At 43.3% G+C, this 21,368-nt stretch overlaps 1 pseudogene; it reads left to right on the forward strand.

Annotated features, from left to right (window-relative positions):
* The first annotated feature begins 12,021 nt into the window (after positions 1 to 12,021).
* Positions 12,022 to 13,220, forward strand: LOC113901746 (annotated as a pseudogene).
* The last annotated feature ends 8,148 nt before the right edge of the window (positions 13,221 to 21,368 follow it).

The raw sequence follows: 21,368 nt of genomic DNA on the forward strand, positions 1-21,368 counted from the left end.
CCGTGCTGCCCTCCAGGAAGCAGGCAAGGGAAACCGTCACTTGTTTCTGCTCCTTCCTGTTGCAGCAGGGGCCCCAATAAAGCCTTGCTGGAATTTCCTGTCTAGCCTCTTATCAATTTCTATTGACTAAGGAGGCCACGAACTCTGGTCAGTAACATACTTTTTGGGGACACAATGAAAGGACAGCTGTCCCTGTCCCAGGAGAGGATCTGGGCACCGCCAGGGACCACCGAATGCGGCTTCCCCCTGGGTGACAAGTGCTCGCCTGGATCTCATTTCAGTGTCACCACGTTTGATAAGTCTGCCTTCCTGGTCGCTGGCGGTCCCAGAACCCTCATTCAGGCAACACTCTCCCCCTTACCTTTGTCCCTTTCCCTCTCCTGAAATCTCTCTACTTCTCCCCTCTCTGTCCTCTTACTTCTGCCCCATCCTTCCCAGAGAGTGGACATCGGGCAGCTGCTGCATCACTCCTCTTGGCTTGTGAGACCCTCTGGCCAGCAACAGCTCCCCTTGACCAGTGACAAACAGGTGGGAGAGGCCTGCCTCACACCGTGCAGACAGACCCTGGTCCAGTAGGCTCTCCTTTACTGGAGATTTACAAGAGTGAAGGAGATTCAAACCTAATATCATGTAGTGGCTGGAAGTCTGAGCGCCTCACAATATTCTCACCTTTATTTTCCTGCTGCCAAGAGATGTCCCACTGGGAACAGGCTGAAATGGCAGATTTCTGTATACTGGTGGACGCATGGGTAGAAGTCCCATCTGTGGGTTGGGGACCCAGAAATGATGCACAACTGGCTGGTTTCCAGGCTTGATCACCCCGGTGGACAGTGGACAGGGTGCTCCCTCCATCACCGGCCCTTTCTGGAAGCAGATGGGTTGGTACCTGAATAGACGTCTGCAGGGGGCAGGTTGAAATGGCAATCTCTTTCTGTCTCTTTCAGTCTCTTCTGTCCCTCTCCCTTTGCCCCTCCCTTGGTCCTCAGCCCTACACTCCTGTGCCCTTCATCCTGAAGACTCTTTGTGTCTTTAAGTTTCCGTCATTGTCCATGGTTTTAAAAGGACCTTTGTTTTATGTCTTTTTGTCTGTCCAACTGATCCTGCGAGTCTCTGCAAACATTGTGGACCTGGTGGAGCACTTAGGCCTTGAAATGCAAAAACAACCCACAGGGCCTGAGACTCCAGGCTTGGGGTGCTTAGTAGGACTTTAAAGACCACCACTGGCAGAAAAGAAAAGTAGCTTGCCTTTCTCCCCCCTGCCTCCAATGTTAACTGTTCTGCCTGGCTCTAGGAACTATCTGATCTACCTAAGGTCCCCCAGACGGAGGAAAAAAAGAGGACTTTTAAACTCTGACGGGAAAGCTATTGGATCTCTGGTTCTGTCTGTATGTAAAAATTAACTTGTAAATGAGCTGTTTTTAATTGGCTTAAAGGAAACTGAGCACTTATATGCATACTCAGAAATATAAAAGAAACTCGCCAGTGTACATTTCAGATTAATGTAAATATGAGAAATGCCCAGGGTATCTCTGCATTCTTAACAACTGGAGACAGTTTAAATAACACAGTTTAAAAAGAAATAAACTGATTTTCTTTTACAGTGCAGCCTGGTGCCAATATGTACTGGGTGACCAGGAGAAGTGGTCACAGAATGGATCCCTTAACTGTGTTGTTTTGGTTCTTTTTAAACAGAATAACTTAATGAAAACGTTGTTGTTGAGTCGCTCAGTTGTGTCCAACTCTTTTCTGACCCCATGGAGTGTAGCCGGCCAGGCTCCTCTGTCCGTGGGATTTCCCAGGCAAGGATACTGAAATAGTTTGCCATTTCATTTTCCAGGGTAGCTTCCCAAAATACAGGGATCAAACCCGTGTCTGATACATTGCAGGCAGATTCTTCACCACTGAACCACCTGGGAAGCCCCAGTAAATACACAGAATATTATAAAGGCTTTTGAATCCTTCTTTTCTTGCCATCCAATAGTAACCACTAAGGTCAAATCAGCTGTTATGCTTTCCATGTGTTTGTTTTTTCTTAAGCATTTACCACAAAAGTCTAAATCTATAAAGTCTATTTTTCTGTTTATGTTTTCAACCTTGATATAAACGACACCACACTGTACATCTCTCACAGCTTGCTTTTTTAAGGAAAGCACTTTTGTTGTGGAAAAATTCAAATGTACACAAATAAACAGAATAGTGCAATGAAACAAGTGTAAACACCAAGGCCCCGTTGTGCAGCCCAAGGAGCCACGCTCTATATTCTGTGAACAACAACAGTGGAAAAGAATACAAAAAAGAATATATACACATGTACAACTGAACCACCCTGCTGCACAGCAGAAATCAATGCAATGCTACAAATCAACTATACTTCAACAGAAAAAAATACAAATCTTTTCAAAAGAATAGTATAATGAACTCCTATGTATCCATCACCCAGCTCCAATGATCAACTGGATCTCTTAAACTTTAACACCATTTTACTACTGGATCTATTTTTGTAAGCAGTCCCCAAAATGGAGAAAGGTCCCGTGTGTGCAGACCTTTATACTTAACCGAGACTCAGGCCTGAGGGATTTTTATCATGTGTGTGGAGCCTCTATGCCTATGTTGTTCCCAAAGATTGGGAGCCAGACGTTCTCACAGACCCCCCGTCTTCCAGTCTCTTAATTAGTCATCGGCACTCTAAGCCTCCTTCTTGAGCCCCTTTTTCTTCCCCTTCACCACCTCCTTCAGCTCCTGGACTCCCACCTCACCACCCTGACAAATCGAAACCCCCAAATCAGTGCCCCAGTGCTTTTCCCAGCGGAGCTCTGATCAGGTTCAAAGTTAACCCCCCACTTTTGTCCCACAAAGCCTTTACCCCCTTCAGGAAGCAGCTAGAATGCACGTCCCCTTTTCAGTGGGAGACTTGGGAATCTGTAAGCAGAGATGTGGCAGGTTCTCAGAGAACCTTGACAAGTTTAGGACCAAATTTGTCAGGCTGGGGTTGACACACTCTCACCTGGCAGAACATCACGGTCATTCGGGCCTACTGTTGCAAGCTGAGCATATACTGAGAAACACCAGGGAACAGGCAGATGGCCTACTGGCCACCAACCCGCATCAGCAAATTTATCAGGGGAGTGAGGATGCAGTCCCAGAACATGACCCACGCTGGGACTATGAAGATCAAGTAGGCCACGCTAGGATGAGACATGTTATTTGTCTATCGGAAGGAATGAAAAAGTGTATGGTAAAGCCTGTAAACTAGGTAAGTTCTAAGAGGTTACAGAGAAGAAAGATGGAAAGCTGCAATCTTCCTGAGCCAGCTAGTACATGAATATACACCCTCAGTCCACAGAAGGGAGACACTACTGGCTATGCTTTTTATCAAATGGTTGTCTAAGGAGTCCTTACAAATAGCTACAAAAAGAGACATGAAAGGCAACGGAGAAAAGGAAAGATATATCCATCTGAATGCAGAGTTCCAAAGAATAGCAGACAGAGATAAGAAAGCCTTTCTAAGTGAACAATGCAAAAAAATAGAGGAAAACAATAGAATGGGAAAGACTAGAGATCTCTTAAAGAATATTAGAGATACCAAGGGAACATTTCATGCAAAGATGGACACAATAAAGGACAGAAATAGTATGAACCTAACAGAAGCAGAAGATGTTAAGAAGAGGTGGCAAGAATACACAAGGAACTATACAAATAAGATTCTTAACCACCCAGATAACCACAGTGGTGTGATCACTCACCTAGAGCCAGACATCCTGGAGTGCAAAGTCAAGTGGGACTTAGGAAAAATCACTACGAGCAAAGCTAGTGGATGTGATGGAATTCCAGCTGAGCTATTTCAAATCCTAAAAGATGATGCTGTGAAAGTGCTACACTCAATATGCCAGCAAATTTGGAAAACTCAAAGGTCGGTTTTCATTCAATCCCAAAGAAAGACAATGCCAAAGAACACTCAAACTACTGCACAATTGCACTCATCTCACATGCTAGCAAAGTAATGCTCTAAATTCTCCAGGCCAGGTTTCAACAGTATGTGAACTGAGAACTTCCTGATGTACAAGCTGGAGTTAGGAAAGGCAGAGGAACCAGAGATCAAATTGCCAACATTCATTGGAACATAGAAAAAGCAAGAGAATTCCAGAAAAACATCTATTTCTGCTTTATTGACTACGCTAAAGCCTTTGACTGTGTGGATCATAACAAACTATGGAAAATTCTGAGAGAGATGGGAATACCAGACCATCTTCCCTGCCTCCTGAGAAACCTTTATGCAGGTCAAGAAGCAACAGTTAGAACTGGACATGGAACAAAGGACTGGTTCCAAATTGGGAAAGGAGTACGTCAAGGCTGTATATTGTCACCCTGCTTATTTAACTTATATGCAGAGTACATCACATGAAATGCAGGGCTCGATGAAGCACAAACTGGAATCAAGATTGCCGGGAGAAATATCAATAACCTCAGATATGTAGATGACACCACCCTTACAGCAGAAAGTGAAGAGGAACTAAAGAGCCTCTTGATAAAAGTGAAAGGAGAGCGAAAAAGCTGGCTTAAAACTCAACATTCAAAAAATAAAGATCATGGCATCTGGTCCCATGACTTCATGGCAAATAGATGGGGAAAAAACAGAAACAATGACAGGCTTTATTTTCTTGGGCTCCAAAATCACTGCAGATGGTGACTGCAGCCATGAAATTAAAGGATGCTTGCTCCTTGGAAGAAAATTTATGACAAACCTAAATAGCAGAGACATTACTTTGCTGACAAAGGTCGATCTAGTCAAAGCTATGGTTTATCCAATAATCCTGTATGGATGTGAGAGCTGGACCATAAAGAAGGCTGAGTGCCAAAGAATTGATGCTTTTGAACTGTGGTGTTGGAGAAGGCTCTTTAGAGTCCCTCGGACAGCAAGGAGATCAAACCAGTCAGTCCTAAAGGAAATCAATACTGAATATTCATTGGAAGGACTGAAGCTGAAGCTCCAATACTTTGGCCACCTGACTGGAAGGGCCGACTCATTGGAAAAGACCCTGATGCTGGGAAAGATTGAAGGCATGAGGAGAAGGGGACAACAGAGGATGAGATGGTTGGATGGCATCACTGACTCAATGGACATGAGTTTGAGTAAACTCTGGGAGATGGTGATGGACAGGGAAGCCTGGCATGCTGCAGTCCATGGGGTGCAAAGATTCAGACATGACCAAGCGAATGAACAGCAACAACAACTCCTGACATTAGGAGAAAAATACGAAAGCTCAAGGCTGGGCCCCAAACCTCATTGTCAACCTTAATAAAGGAGGTCTTTCAAGGTCTATAACAACCAAGACTTAACAGACAAGACCAATAAGGATAAGAGGTTAATAAAGAAAACAGAGCTTTTGGCTGCTCTGACTCACCCACCACCTTGAGGGGACCCCAGAGGGCTGAGAAGGCTGGACAGGCTGCCAAGAAGCTTCCTGGGCCCAGATCAGGGTACCTTTTGTCAGAAGGAGGTCACTGGAAGGGGAATGTCCTGAGTGCCCTCCTATGGGATGATCCAGGGGCAACTTGATGGGCCCCAGTTCCTCGTAATTTATGTCTCCCCTTGCCTATGAAGTCGGGTCCATTAATATTACTCACTCCTTTTTGTATATGCCAGAATGCCTTCCTTGGGAGAGAGGTGTTAAATAAGTTCAGTTCAGTCGCTCAGTTGTGTCCGACTCTTTGCGACCCCATGAATCGCAGCACACCAGGCCTCCCTGTCCATCACCAACTCCCGGAGCTCACCCAGACTCACGTACATTGAGTCAGTGATGCCATCCAGCCATCTCATCCTCTGTTGTCCCCTTCTCCTCCTGCCCCCAATCCCTCCCAGCATCAGTCTTTTTCAATGAGTCAACTCTTCGCATGAGGTGGCCAAAGTACTGGAGTTTCAGCTTTAGCATCATTCCTTCCAAAGAAATCCCAGGGCTGATCTCCTTCAGAATGGACTGGTTGGATCTCCTTGCAGTCCAAGGGATCCTCAAGAGTCTTCTCCAACACCACAGTTCAAAGGCATCATTTCTTCAGTGCTCAGCCTTCTTCACAGTCCAACTCTCACATCCGTACATGACCACAGGAAAAACCATAGCCTTGACTAGATGAACCTTTGTTGGCAAAGTAATGTCTCTGCTTTTGAATATGCTATCTAGGTTGGTCATAACTTTCCTTCCAAGGAGTAAGCGTCTTTTAATTTCATGGCTGCAGTCACCATCTGCAGTGATTTTGGAGCCCAAAAATATAAAGTTAGCCACTGTTTCCACTGTTTCCCCATCTATTTCCCATGAAGTGATGGGACCAGATGCCATGATCTTCGTTTTCTGAATGTTGAGCTTTAAGCCAAGTTTTTCACTCTCCACTTTCACTTTCATCAGGAGGCTTTTGAGTTCCTCTTCACTTTCTGCCATAAGGGTGGTATCATCTGCACATCTGAGGTTATTGATATCTTTCCCGGCAATCTTGATTCCAGCTTGTGCTTCTTCCAGCCCAGCGTTTCTCATAATGTACTCTGCATATAAGTTAAATAAGCAGGGTGACAATATACAGCCTTGACATACTCCTTTTCCTATTTGGAACCAGTCTGTTGTTCCATGTCCAGTTCTAACTGTTGCTTCCTGACCTGCATACAGATTTCTTAAGAGGCAGATCAGGTGGTCTGGTATTCCCATCTCTTTCAGAATTTTCCACAGTTTATTGTGATCCACACAGTCAAAGGCTTTGGCATAGTCAATAAAGCAGAAATAGATATTTTTCTGTAACTCTCTTGCTTTTTCCAGGATCCAGCGGATATTGGCAATTTGATCTCTGGTTCCTCTGCCTTTTCTAAAGCCAGCTTGAACGTCAGGAAGTTCATGGTTCACATATTGCTGAAGCCTGGCTTGGAGAATTTTGAGCATTACTTTACTAGCGTGTGAGATGAGTGCAATTGTGTGGTAGTTTGAGCATACTTTGGCATTGCCTTTCTTTGGGATTGGAATGAAAACTGACCTTTTCCAGTCCTGTGGCCACTGCTGAGTTTTCCAAATTTGCTGGCATATTGAGTGCAGCACTTTCACAGCATCATCTTTCAGGATTTGGAATAGCTCAACTGGAATTCCATCACCTCCACTAGCTTTGTTCCTAGTGATGCTTTCTAAGGCCCACTTGACTTCACATTCCAGGATGTCTGGCTCTAGGTCAGTGATCACACCATCGTGATTATCTGGGTCGTGAAGATCGTTTTTTGTACAGTTCTTCTGTGTATTCTTGCCATCTCTTCTTAATATCTTCTGCTTCCATTAGGTCCATACCATTTCTGTCCTTTATTGAGCCCATCTTTGCATGAAATTTTCCCTTGGTATCTCTAATTTTCTTGAAGAGATCTCTAGCCTTTCCCATTCTGTTGTTTTCCTCTATTTCTTTGCATTGATCACTGAAGAAGGCTTTCTTATCTCTTCTTGCTATTCTTCGGAACTCTGCATTCAGATGCTTATATCTTTCCTTTTCTCCTTTGCTTTTCACTTCTCTTCTTTTCACAGCTATTTGTAAGGCCTCCCCAGACAGCCATTTTGCTTTTTTGCATTTCTTTTCCACGGGGATGGTCTTGATCCCTGTCTCCTGTACAATGTCACGAACCTCATTCCATAGTTCATTAGGCACTCTATCAGATCTAGGCCCTTAAATCTATTTCTCACTTCCACTGTAGAATCATGAGGGATTTGATTTAGGTCATACGTGTATGGTCTAGTGGTTTTCCCTACTTTCTTCAATTTAAGTCTGAATTTGGCAATAAGGAGTTCATGATCTGAGCCACAGTCGGCTCCTGGTCTTGTTTTTGCTGAGTGTATAGAGCTTCTCCATCTTTGGCTGCAAAGAATGTAATCAGTCTGGTTTCGGTGTTGACCTTCTGGTGATGTCCATGTGTAGAGTCTTCTCTTGTGTTGTTGGAAGAGGGTGTTTGTTATGATCAGTGCATTTTCTTGGCCAAACTCTATTAGTCCTTGCCCTGCTTCATTCTGTATTCCAAGGCCAAATTTGCCTGTTACTCCAGGTGTTTCTTGACTTCCTACTTTTGCATTCCAGTCCCCTAAAGGGTGAAGTCCAAACAGGCAGAGAATTCAAACAGAGAATGCATCTATTGGTAGCCCCCAATGACCCACCTGCTGGTCATCAAAATATTTTCCAAGACATCCCCCAAGAAATTAGAGAGCAAGTAGATAACAGCAGTTTAAGATACTTCAGTGCCAAGCAGGGCAAAACATGTTCCCCTGTACAGAAATAAGAGTAAGGCCTGGGAGGGAACATCCAGAGAGAATATCCTTGAAAGTAAGAAGCCCTGAGGGGACTCCAGCCACCAGTCACCAAATTTCTAAAATGCAGACTCATTAGGCCCTGCCAATCCCCTTGAAACACCCTGACCCTCCCCAGTCAGAAGCCTAATGGACAGCATCGTCAGTTTGTGCAAGACTTAGAGCAATGAAGGAGGCAGTCATCCCTGTTCACCTACGGATGCCAAACCCACACACCTTGTCACCGCATGCTGCGGAGCGCTCGGTATTTCTCTGTTTGGTACCTCAAAGATGCATTTTTCTGTATTCCCCTCCATCCATACTCCCAGTATCTTTCTGTCTTTGTGTGGAGGGACCCTGACACCCTGGACGCTACCCAATATACATGGACAGTGCTTCCACAGGGTGTTCAGGACAGCCCCCATTATTTTTGGAAATGCATTAGCAAGGGATGTGATCCTTGAAAAGGGAACTCTGCTACAATATGTTGATGATTGATTGATAAGTAGTGAGACCGAACAAGACGCAGATCAAAATACTGTTAAGGTCTTAAATTTTCTGGTCAAAAACGGATATATCTCATCAACCAAGGCTCAAATATCACAACAATGGGTTCAATATTTAGGATCTGTTTTGACCCCTGGGGCCACAGGTCAGGAAAGAGCAACTGGTGATTATGATCTCCAACCAAAAAGAGGCAACTCCAAGGCTTTCTCAGGATGACTGGGTTCTGTCACATCTGGATTCCAAATTATGGCCTTAAAGCCAAAGCCTTCTCTGAGGCTCTAAAGGAAGAAGAAAGGGAATCCCTTCGTTGAAAGAGCAACCACCAGTGACTCTAAAGACTGTGTTAAGCAGAGCATTAGCACTGAGACTTCCAAATTTGGACAAGCCCTTTACCCTATACATTCACAAGAGATCAGGGATAGTACTATGAGTCCTGACCCAAAATCTGGGACCACATCAGAGACCAGTGGCTTATTTTTCAAAACAACTGGACAGAGTGGCCTTGGAATGACCAAACTGCCTGCTGGCAATAGCAGCCATAGTCTTACTGGTTAATGGGGCTTCCAAGCTTACCCTGGGTCAACACGAAGATGTGTTAAGCCTTTATCAGGTACAGTCAGTGCTGGAAGTCAAAGATCATCATTGGTTGACTGGAGGAAGGTTAACAAGATATCAGGCCCTCCTAACAGAGACTCTCAACATTATAAGTGTGCCAAACCCTGAACCCAGCAACTCTGCTTCCAGTAGTTGAGAGTGGAGACTTACTGCATCATTGTATAAACACCATAGAACAAACTTACTCCAGCAGATCTGATCTTCTAGATGAATCTCTTGACAGCCATGAGGTCACATGGTTTACTTATGGGAGCAGTTTTATAGAAATGGGAACCTGAAAGGTGGGGCATGCCATTGTTAATCTAGATCAAGTCACAGAAGCAAAGGCCCCACCAACCCAGACATCAGCACAGATGTGGAACTAATTCACTAATGGGAGCTTTGCAGTTAGGGAAGGATAAGAAATTAAATGCATCTATTGACTCTAACTATGGGTTCCACATGCTACATGCTTATACTACCATTTGGAAAGAAAGAGGAATGTTTAACCACTAGAAATTCTCCTATAAAACATAAAGATGTGATTCTGGCTCATTTAGATGGGGTGCAGCTCCCAACCCGGGTAGCCACTGTAGGGGCCATCAGAGGAATGGATCTCTTGTGAGCCAAGGAGACAGCAAAGTTTATCAAATTGCAAAAAAGGCAGCTCAACTGCAAGAGCCTGAACAAGTTATGGCCCTAGTGATTGATCACCCTGAACTCTGTAGCCTTCCCCAGTATTCTCCAAAAGAACAAGAAAATGCTGAGAAACAGGGCTATGAGAAGGGAAGCACAGTCTGGTATAAAAAGGAGGGTAAGGTTCTAATTCCTGAGTCCCTACAATGGAAACTAAGAGTTTACATGATGCCACCCATCATGGGAGGGGTGCACTATGGGACTTGACACAAAAGGCTTTCTCAGGGAAGGGGCTTAAAAGAACAGAAAAACAAGTAATGCTTGCCTGTGATTTATGTGACCAGAATAACCCACAGACCCACTCAATATCCCCATCATTACTCAGGCCAATCCAATGCCAAGTGACATATCTGGGGTGGAGGTGGGCGGAGACTGGTAGATTTCACTTAAATGCCCCCACAATCAGGATATAAATATCTTCTGATACTTTTCACTAGATGGGTTGAAGCCTTTTCTGCCTGATCTGAAAAGGCTATGGAAATCTATAAGTCCCTTTTAAAAGAAATAATCCCTTGATTTGGACTTCCAAAGTCCCTCCAGAACAGTAACAGGCCCTCTTTTATAGCCCAAATCACACAGGGACTTACTATGCCCCTAGGGATACACTGTAAAGTAAACATCTCTTGGCTGCCCCAGTCTTCAGGGAAGGTAGAGAAAATGAACCACACTTTAAAGAAAACCACAGCAAAGCTCTGCCAAGAAACTCATGAACCTTGGACCAACTTTCTTCTTATTGCACTACTAAAGGTCCATGTAGACCCCAGGAGTGGTCTGAGTCTTAGCCCATTTGAAATGATCTATGGAAGGCCTTTTATTACTATTGATATTCGAGAATCGTATTTGAAGCAGAACATTTAAAAGAGTCTTGTCCAATTCTTTGTGAACCAATGGACTATACAGTCCATGGAATTCTCCAGGCCAGAATACTGGAGTGGGTAGCCTTTCCCTTCTCCAGGGGATCTTCCCAACCCAGGGATGGAACCCAGGTCTCCCACATTGCAGGGGGATTCTTTACTAGCTAAGTCACCAGGGAAGCCCAAGAATACTGGAGTGGGTAGCCTATCCCTTCTCCAGATCTTCCCAACCCAGGAATTAAACTGGGATCTCCTGCATTGCAGGCAGATTCTTTACCAGCTGAGCTACCAGGGAGGCCATTTAAAAGAATGTTGGATATGCCATCAACAACCCCAGCTGGCTATTACCCTCCTCATGCATTTCCCCTGAACCTGCTGGGTCCAGCGGTAATTAACAATCTAAATGGGGTAAAACTGCCACCCCTTCACCTCCACTAGTCACACACACACACCTTCCAGGGGGTTATTCCAATGCTTTAGCCTGACTCCCGCATACAACTGGATCCAAGGTGTGGGGCACGCTACATTAAACTGTACAAACAGCACTTGTTTCACATGCTCCAAAAACTCTTCCGAGGCATAATACACCAGATATCCTACAACCTTACCCACTGATGCCATGTTTCAAACTATGGCCCCACATCCCTAAACAACACAGAAGGGCGATGTGAGTGATGGGAAGGCAACATTCCATCCACCCGGTCAATCCAAGTAAACCCACCTGTGGGATTCCAGACAAACAGTGATCAAGCCTATGGAATGCAACCCCCAACTGGTGTCAGCAGGATCATGCATGAGCATCTAGTTTAAAATGCTGTAGAGTGCACGCAGAGCGGCTACAGTGAAGGCTCCACACGCTGCACGCGACTCAGCAGTAGCGCTCTGCCTCTGGGACGGCCTGGCTTTCCTCCAAAAGCATTTCCCACCACACTCTCCTCCCTCCTGTCTCCTCAGGCCATCTCCCTGCACTCAAAAGTAGTCCTCACTCTGGGATTGCTCTCCAATTCCTACACTCCAGCTCCCACCCCACCACACATTCTGGTGGACTTGCATTCCTGTCTGGGACACTGGCCAAAAAAACTCTAGACAAGAAAGATGAGAGAAGAATGCCTTTTCAGAAACCCAAAGGGACTATTGAATATACTGTTGAATCAAAGGATTCTTTGAATAGTATAGCCCTGAAATTTGATACAAGCTCAACAAACTTGTTCAATTAAATATTCTCCCTAGCAGTTGTTAATGGACAGGTTTTATAATGTTCTCAATTCTGAATAAGTCTCCAGTGTTGAGCACCCTCCATCTCTAAGCCCCATAAGTCCTCTGTCACAAACATCATTCGAGGCTGAATTTGATAAGACTACTAATCCTGATGTAGTCCACTCAAAAGAAGGAACTCCCTCAACTGCTTTTACTGGTTTTCGACCTGCATGAGTTGTATCTTCCACTTCTGAAGAGGAAGAAACACTTAGTGAGAAATTTCTTAAAGTTAACTGCAGATATACTACCAGTGGCAAGAGCACAGTCAGTGGTATGTTGCTAGTTACACCAAATAATATAACATTTGATCCACATAAAACAGACCCCTTGGTTCAAGAGAACGGCTGTGAGGAATATGGCATCATGTAGCCAATGGAATTGTATATCTGCAATCTACAAAGAAAATTTTGGATGGAAAAATAAAGGAATCCTTACTCATGGAGATAGATCAGTCATCAGGAAGCGACTTCTGCCACCTAAAGAAAATGACAAGAAGTAACACTGATGAAATAGACTCAAGAATCCGTGATACAGGCAATGATAGTGCCAGCACTGCTCCTAGGAGCACCAAGAGTCTCTTTCTGAAGACGCTGATGGAATCAGAACTCTCTCCTTTACAAGAGGAGAGAGTTTCTTTCTTTTTTATTTCTTCAGATGAGCTGCAGCAACATAAATCACCTGGTGCATCAAGTCTATGCAGACCATCAAAGAGAGTGCAGCAGAATGTTCGACAGTCATATCAGAGGCTGCTAGAGCTCCTGGTCACTTAAATCTGATTCTGGACATACTACCAATGAAGTGGGGACTCTCTCCTAAAACTGGCTTAAATAATCTTGAAATGGCCACTAAGGAGGGAGAACAGGCTACAGAAGGTCTTCAAGAAACATCAGGTCCTAAAGAACAAACTTAGGCATAAAAGGTAACCAGGATTTTCCTCTGAATGAGAATTCACTACAGCAAGAAGGAGTTGAAAAAGAAAAGTATTCCTTGTCAGGAAGCAATAGGATTTAAACAAAAGTAAACTGTCAACCCTTCTCCAGTGGACCACATTTTGTCTGAACTCTCCACTATGACCTGTCCGACATGGGTGGCCCTATACAGCATCGAAGAATTGATGCTTTTGAACTGTGGTGTTGGAGAAGACTCTTGAGAGTCCCTTGGACTGCAAGGAGATCCAACCAGTCCATTCTGAAGGAGATCAGCCCTGGGATTTCTTTGGAGGGAATGATTCTGAAGCTGAAACTCCAGTACTTTGGCCACCTCATGTGAAGAGTTGACTTATTGGAAAAGACTCTGATGCTGGGAGGGATTGGGGGCAGGAGGAGAAGGGGACGAAAGAGGATGAGATGGCTGGATGGCATCACTGACTTGAAGGATGTGAGTCTGAGTGAACTCCAGGAGTTGGTGATAGACAGGGAGGCCTGGCATGCTGAGATTCATGGGGTCACAAAGAGTCGGACACAACTGAGCGACTGAACTGAACTGACTGACACAGCATGGCTCATAGTTTCATTGAGTTAGACAAGGCTATGGTCCATGTGATCAGATTGGTTAGTATTTCAGTCTGTCTGCCCTTTGATGGAGAAGGATAAGAGGCTTATGGAAGCTTCCTGATGTCAGCAGGTGCCCAATATGCTACTGGAGATCAGTGGAGAAGTGACTCCAGAAAAAAGGAAGAGGTGGAGCCAAAGCAAAAACAACACCCAGTTGTGGATGTGACTGGTAATGAAAGTCCGATGCTGTAAAGAGCAATATTGCATAGGAATCTGGAATGTTAGGTCCATGAATCAAGGCAAATTGGAAGTGGTCAAATAGGAGACAGCGACAGTGAACATCGACATCTTAGGAATCAGCGAACTAAAATGGACTAGAAGAGGTGAATTTAACTCAGATGACCACTATATCTACTACTGTGGGCAAGAATCCCTTAGAAGAAATGGAGTAGCCATCATAGTCAACAGAAGAGTCCGAAATGCAATACTTGGATGCAGTCTCAAAAATGACAGAATGATCTCTGTTCATTTCCAAGGCAAACCATTCAATATCACAATAATCCAAGTCTATGCCCTAACCAATAATGCTGAAGAAGCTGAAGTTGAACAGTTCTATGAAGACCTACAAGACCTTCTAGAACTAACACCAAAAAAAATATGTCCTTTTCATCATAGGGAACTGGAATGCCAAAGTAGGAAGTCAAGAAATACCAGGAGTAATGGGAAATTTGGCCTTGGAATACAGAATGAAGCAGGGCAAAGGCTAACAGAGTTTTGCCAAGAGAACGCACTGGTCATAGCACACACTCTCTTCCAACAACACAAGAGAAGACTCTACACATGGACATCACCAGATGATCAATATGGGACCAGATTGATTACATTCTTTGCAGCCAAAGATGGAGAAGCTCTATAAGTCAGCAAAAACAAGACCAGGAGTTAACTGTAGCTGAGATCATGAACTCCTTATTGCCAAATTCAGAGTTAAATTGAAGGAAGTAGGGGAAACCACTAGACCATTCAGGTATGACCTAAATCAAATACCTTATGATTATACAGTGGAAGTGAGAAATAGATTTGAGGGACTAGATCTGAGATAAAGTGGCTGATCAACTATGGATGGAGATTCATGACATTGTACAGGAGGCAGTGATCAAGACCATATCCCCAAGAAAAAGAAATGAAAAAGGCAAAATGGTTATCTGAGGATGCCTTGCAAACAGCTATGAAAAGAGAAGCGAAAGGCAAAGGAGAAAAGGAAAGATATACCCATTTGAATGCAGAGTTCCAAAGAATAGCAAGGAGAGATAAGACAGCCTTCCTCAGTGATCAGTGCAAAGAAATAGAGTAAAACAACAGAATGGGAAAGACTAGAGATCTCTTCAACAAAATTAGAGATATCAAGGGAACTTTTCATGCAAAGAGGCCACAATAAAGGACAAAAATGGTATGGACCTAACAGAAGCAGAAGATATTAAGAAGAGGTGGCAAGAATACACAGAAGAACCATACAAAAAAGATCTTCACAACCCAGGTAATCACAATGGTGTGATCACTCACCTATAGGCAGACATCCTGGAATGTGAAGTCAAGTGGGCCTTATGAAGCATCACTATGAACAAAGCTAGTGGAGGTGATGAAATTCCAATTGAGTTATTTCAAATCCTAAAAGATGATGCTGTGGGAAGTGCTGCACTCAGTATGCCGGCAAATTTGGAAAACTCAGCAGTGGCCACAGGACTGGAAAGGTCAGTTTTCATTCCAATCCCAAATAAAGGCAATGCTAAAGAATGTTCAAACTACTACACAATTGCACTCATCTCACATGCTAGCAAAGTAGTTCTGAAAATTATCCAAGCCACGCTTCAACAGTACATGAACCGTGAACTTCCAGATGTTCCAGCTGGATTTAGAAAAGGCAGAGGAACCAGAGATCAAGTTGCAAACATCTGTTGGATCATTAAAAAAGCGAGAAAGTTCCAGAAAAACATCTGCTCTATTGACTATGCCAAAGCCTTTGACTGTGTGGATCACAACAAACTGTGGAAAATTCTGAGAGAGATGGGAATACCAGACCACCTGACCTGCCTCCTGAGAAATCTGTATACAGGTCAAGAAGCAACAGTTAGAACTGGACATGGAACAACAGACTGGTTCCAAAAAGGAGTACGTCAAGGCTGTATATTGTCACCCTGCTTATTTAACTTTTATGCAGCATACATCATGTGAAATGCTGGACTGGATGAAGCATAAGCTGGAATCAAGACTGCCAGGAGAAATATCAGTAACCCTAGATATGCAGATGACACCAAAGTTGGCTTAAAACTCAACATTTAGAAAGCTAAGATCATGGCATCCAGTCCCATCACTTCATGGCAAATAGATGGGGAAACGGTGACAGACTTTATTTTTGGGGGCTCCAAAATTACTACAGATGGTGACTACAGCCAGGAAATTAAAAGACGCTTGCTCCTTGGAAGGAAAGTTATGAACAACCTAGAGAGCTTATTAAAAAGCAGAGACATTACTTTGCCAACAAAGGTCCATCTAGTCAAAGCTATGGTATTTCCAGTAGTCATGTATGGATGTGAGAGTTGGACTATAAAGAAAGCTGAGCACTGAAGAATCAATACTTTTGAACTGTGGTGTTGGAGAAGACTCTTGAGAAGATCCAACCAGTTCATTCTAAAGGAGATCAGTCCTGTGTGTTCATTAGAAGGACTGATGTTGAAGCTGAAACTCTAATATTTTGGCCACCTGATGCGAAGAACTGACTCATTTGAAAAAACCCTGATGCTAGGAAAGATTGAAGGTAGGAGAAGGGGACGACAGACAAGGAGATGGTTGGATGGCATCACCGACTCATTGGACATGAGTCTAAGTAAACTCCAGGAGTTGGTAATGGACAGGGAGGCCTGGCATGCTGCATTCCATGGGGTTGCAAAGAGTTGGACGTGACTGAACTGAACTAGATGGTGTTGTTCTGTTGAACCTATTGTGGTATATTATCTTTTAAACCATACTGACCGGGAGAAATATCAATAACCTCAGATAAGCAGATGACACCACCCTTATGGTAGAAAGTGAAGAGGAACTAAAAAGCCTCTTGATGAAAGTGAAAGAGGAGGGTGAAAAAGTTGGCTTAAAGCTCAACATTCAGAAAACTAAGATCATGGCATCTGGCCCCATCACTTCATGGGAAATAGATGGAGAAACAGTGGAAACGGTGTCAGACTTTATTTTGGGGGGCTCCAAAACCACTGCAAATGGTGATTGCAGCCATGAAATTAAAAGACGCTTACTCCTTGGAAATAAAGTTATGACCAACCTAGATAGCATATTCAAAAGCAGAGACATTACTTTGCCAACAAAGGTCCATCTAGTCAAGGCTATGGTTTTTCCAGTGTTCATGTATGGATGTGAGAGTTGGACTATAAAAAAAGCTGAGCACCGAAGAATTGATGCTTTAGAACTGTGGTGTTGGAGAAGACTCTTGAGAGTCCCTTGGACTGCAAGGAGATCCAACCAGTCCATCCTAAAGAAGACCAGTCCTGGGTGCTCATTGGAAGGACTAATGCTAAAGCTGAAACTTCAATACTTTGGCCACCTCATGCGAAGAGTTGACTTATTGGAAAATACCCTGATGCTGGGAGGGATTGGGAGCAGAAGGAGAAGGGGACGACAGAGGATGAGATGGCTGGATGGCATCACCGACTCAATGCACATGAGTTTGGGTGAACTCTGGGAGCTGGTGATGGACACGGAGGCCTGGTGTGCTGCAATTCATGGGGTTGCAAAGAGTCGGACACGACTGAGCGACTGAGCTGAACTGACTGTTTTACTAAAGTAATCTAACTTAAGATAACGAGGGAATGAATACTTGATATTGTCATATCTCTGAGGTTGGCACAGATGACTTTTGGACATGCTCAACTTAATCTTAGAAAGAAAAAACACATGCCAAACCAATGCATACTTCTTAGATCACTGAGTTCTAGCTTCAATCCACACTATAGCATCCTCTGTATTAATTTTTCCTGTATGTTCAATTTCACTTTAATAAAAATGTAATTTGAGGAGAATTCTGATTGTAATAGGCCACAATGCACATCGTCCGCAGGTCTTGGCATATGCTTTCATAATTCAATTATCTGATAAAGAGTTATAAAATGACAAAGGAGATTGAGAACTTGATTCTACTGGATTTAATATATAAATAAAATATACTATTTACATATTGGTAGCTTAGCAGGGCATTATCATAACTACAAAAACAATGAAATAGATGTATATTTTGTCAACATGCTATTTCAGGTAAACTATTTTATAGTCCTGTTGTTTTAGCTTTGTCGCACAACTCCCAAAATATAGGTTCCTATTCAAAAGGAAAAAAACAACTTGGTTTTTTTTGAGTGGTATATGTTATTAATTACCATTAGCATTTGCCGTTATAAAAGGGCAATGATTATAGGGGAATATTATAACTCAGTAGACTTGCTGAATCTGAAAATTAATGCCAAGTGACCTCAAAGAAGAGAAAAGATATAATACATCAGTAGTTCTTATCCTCTTTTGTAGGAAACCAATAATAAGGCATTAAGGCAAGAATTCATCAGTAATTTTGAAGCCTCATTTACATAAAAAAGAATCCTGCTGTTATACACATGATAGTGACCTTGTGCTGAAATTTAAGCTCTTCCAGATAAATGTTGTATATTGTAAATTAATGTTTAAAGGTAGTTTTGATTGCCAAGTTGTTTATAGCACTTTATTCTAAAAAAGAAATTATAAGCCAAATATTTGGCTTAAGTACTGTTAGTTGTATAGAACTTGCATATATTTTGGTCTTTTGAAAGTTTAGATAATTATCTAAAGAAAGCATAATGCTAGTGAAAAAGAAAATCTGATATTCTATTTAATATGCTTTTGCCAAATATGAATAGAAATGCAGGGTATTGTTTCTTTGTCTGTGTAAAGCTCTCATTAAAAGTTGCTAACAGTGTATAGATCAAATGTTTACAATATAGAGAACTGTAAATAAATATATCAGTTTTTTTCCCCCTCAGTGTTCCACGGCAGTATATTGCCTCTGTGGAGTTGACTAATCATTAAAAAATTCCATATTGGATTTCAATTACCAGAAGGTCATACTGGTGCATACCAAATAAAATTAAATACATCAATTTTTTTTAATGTTGTAAAGCTTTATATGCTTAATTATCAACATAATGTTCTGCTGTCCCCTAATTTTTTAAGTATAACAACAGTTACGTCCCTCAAGGAGTGTCCATTCTTAACAACTGTCAGACAGACATTTAGGTCTGCACACCTGAAGGGTCTGTTTTCCTCTGCAGACACGCAAACCATGCGTTACAGAATTATGGCCAGGCCCTGTTCTTTTCCAACCAAGCTAGAGCCTATAAATGTACTGATAACGTCCACTTTATAGGAGAATAGCCCACCCTGTAGTCCACCATAGGGACTACAGGATAAGAGGGATTTTTATCTGTAACAGGATCACTCCAGCTCACCACCGAACCTGGAGAGCACTAGGAATGATCTTAAGAGGGGCAGAGCTGGCCATAGGACTGCAGCTCCATGGGGAGGCTTTACTTACCATGAAGCAAAATTGAGAAATCTCACCAGACACTTTGGTTATATGATGGAACAGATGGGACAAGCCTTAAAGGGACTGAATACTTCTCTCATTTCTTTGGCTAATATAGCTCTTGACAATCGTCTAACTCTTGAGAAACTTCTGGCAGAACAATGTGGAGTTTGTGTGATAACTAATACTTCCTACTGCACCTGGATCAATGTGACAAGACAGGTAGAAGTTAATATTAAGGAAACACATGCTCAGGCAGAGTCACTCACAGTTTTGCCAAGGATGATGTCATTTTCACTATCTGATCAATACTTAAGGGAGTCCTCCTAAAGTTAACCTGGTTCCTTCCCTTTCAAGGCCCATTAGTGGCTGCTGTTGTTCTCCTTTTAGGCCCTTGTTTGTTCAACCTTTTGGCTAACTTTGTGTCTGCTAGGCTCCAACAGTTTCAAGTAAGACTCATGATGGCTCAAGGAATTCCCACCCATTACAGCAGACAGTGGCCCAAGTCCCTACAGGTTCTTGGAAAAGTCAGCAAGGGACTTCTACACCTCTAGGGTAGGCTACAGTCTGTGGCTTTTGTCCAGAAGGAAGAAGTTATAGAAGAATAAATGTTTGGCCCCTTACCCCTTAAGAATAAGGGGTGTAGAATTTCTTGGGGGGAATGAGACGGCCTGGGACCTGGACCCTTTCATATAATGCTTATACATGGCCAATCATCTCCTCAAGCAACAAAACACAGAGAAACTCTGTGTGCATGCACAGTTGGGCAAATAATGAACAAGATACAAAAAGACCAAAGGACTGACCCTCTTGTTTGTATCAGGTTGTAGATGGGGAGCAATGAAGGAAATCAAGGGGCGATTTTACTGTGCAGACCTGGAGTAAACAAGAATTAATGAATCAGATTTCTGGACAAGATGGTGGAATAGAAGGACTTGAGCTCATCTCCTATCATAAAAAAAATCAAAATCACAACTAACTGCTAAAACACCATCAACAAAAAAAGACTCACATCTACGAAAAAGCATATTCTATACCCAAAGACTAAGAATAAGCCACAATGAGATGGTAAGAGGGGGGCTTTAGCAATATAATCAAATCCCATGCCCACTAAGGAGGTGACCCACAAACTGGAAAATAATTACATCACAGAGGTTCTCCCACAGGAGAGAGAGTTCTGAACTTCACAACTGGCTCCCCAGCCTGTGGGTCTGGCATTGGGAGGAGGAGCTCCCAGAACATTTGGCTCTGAAGGCCAGAAGAGCTTGAGAGCAGAAGCTCCACAGGACTGGGGAAACCAAAGACTTTACTCTTAGAAGGGTACACACAAGGTTTCATGTGTACTGGGACTTGGGGCAAAGCAGTGAGCTCATAGGAACCTGTCAGACCTCTGTGTGGGTCTTAGAGGGTCTCCTGGCTAGGTGGAAGTTGGCTGTGTCTCACTGTAGGGGCAAGAATACTGGTGGCAGATGCCCAGGGGAACGCCCTTGCCATTTTGGCACCAAGACTTAGCTGCAACCAACTGGCTGCAGACTCCAGTACTGCGATGCCTCAGGCCAAACAACCAACAGGATGGGAACACGGCCCCACTCATCAGTGGACAGGCTGCCTAAAGTTGTCCTGAACCAACAGCTGCCTGCAAACATACTCTGTGACATGGCCCTGCCCACCAGAGGGAGAAGATCCACTTCTACCCACCAGTGGGCAGGCATCAATCCTTCTACCAGGAAGCCTGCACAGTCCCCTTGGACCAACCTCACCCACCAGGGGGCAGATTCCAAACAAAAAGAAGAGTTACAACACTGCAACTTAAGGAGCAGAGAACACATACACAGAATGTTAGACAAAATGAGCCAGCAGAGGAATATGTTCCAGACAAAAGAACAAGTTAAAACTCCCAGAAGAATAACTAAGTGAAGGGGAGATAGGAAATCTACCTGCAAAAGAATTCAGAGTAATGATAGTAAAGCTTATCCAAGATCTTGGGAAAAGAAGGGAGGCACAGACCAAGAGGACACAAGAAGTGTTTAATGAAGAGCTAGAAGTTTTAGAGAACAAATAGAGATAA

The sequence above is a fragment of the Bos indicus x Bos taurus genome, chromosome 2 (genome assembly GCF_003369695.1).
Source record: "Bos indicus x Bos taurus breed Angus x Brahman F1 hybrid chromosome 2, Bos_hybrid_MaternalHap_v2.0, whole genome shotgun sequence".
NCBI lineage: Eukaryota > Metazoa > Chordata > Mammalia > Artiodactyla > Bovidae > Bos > Bos indicus x Bos taurus.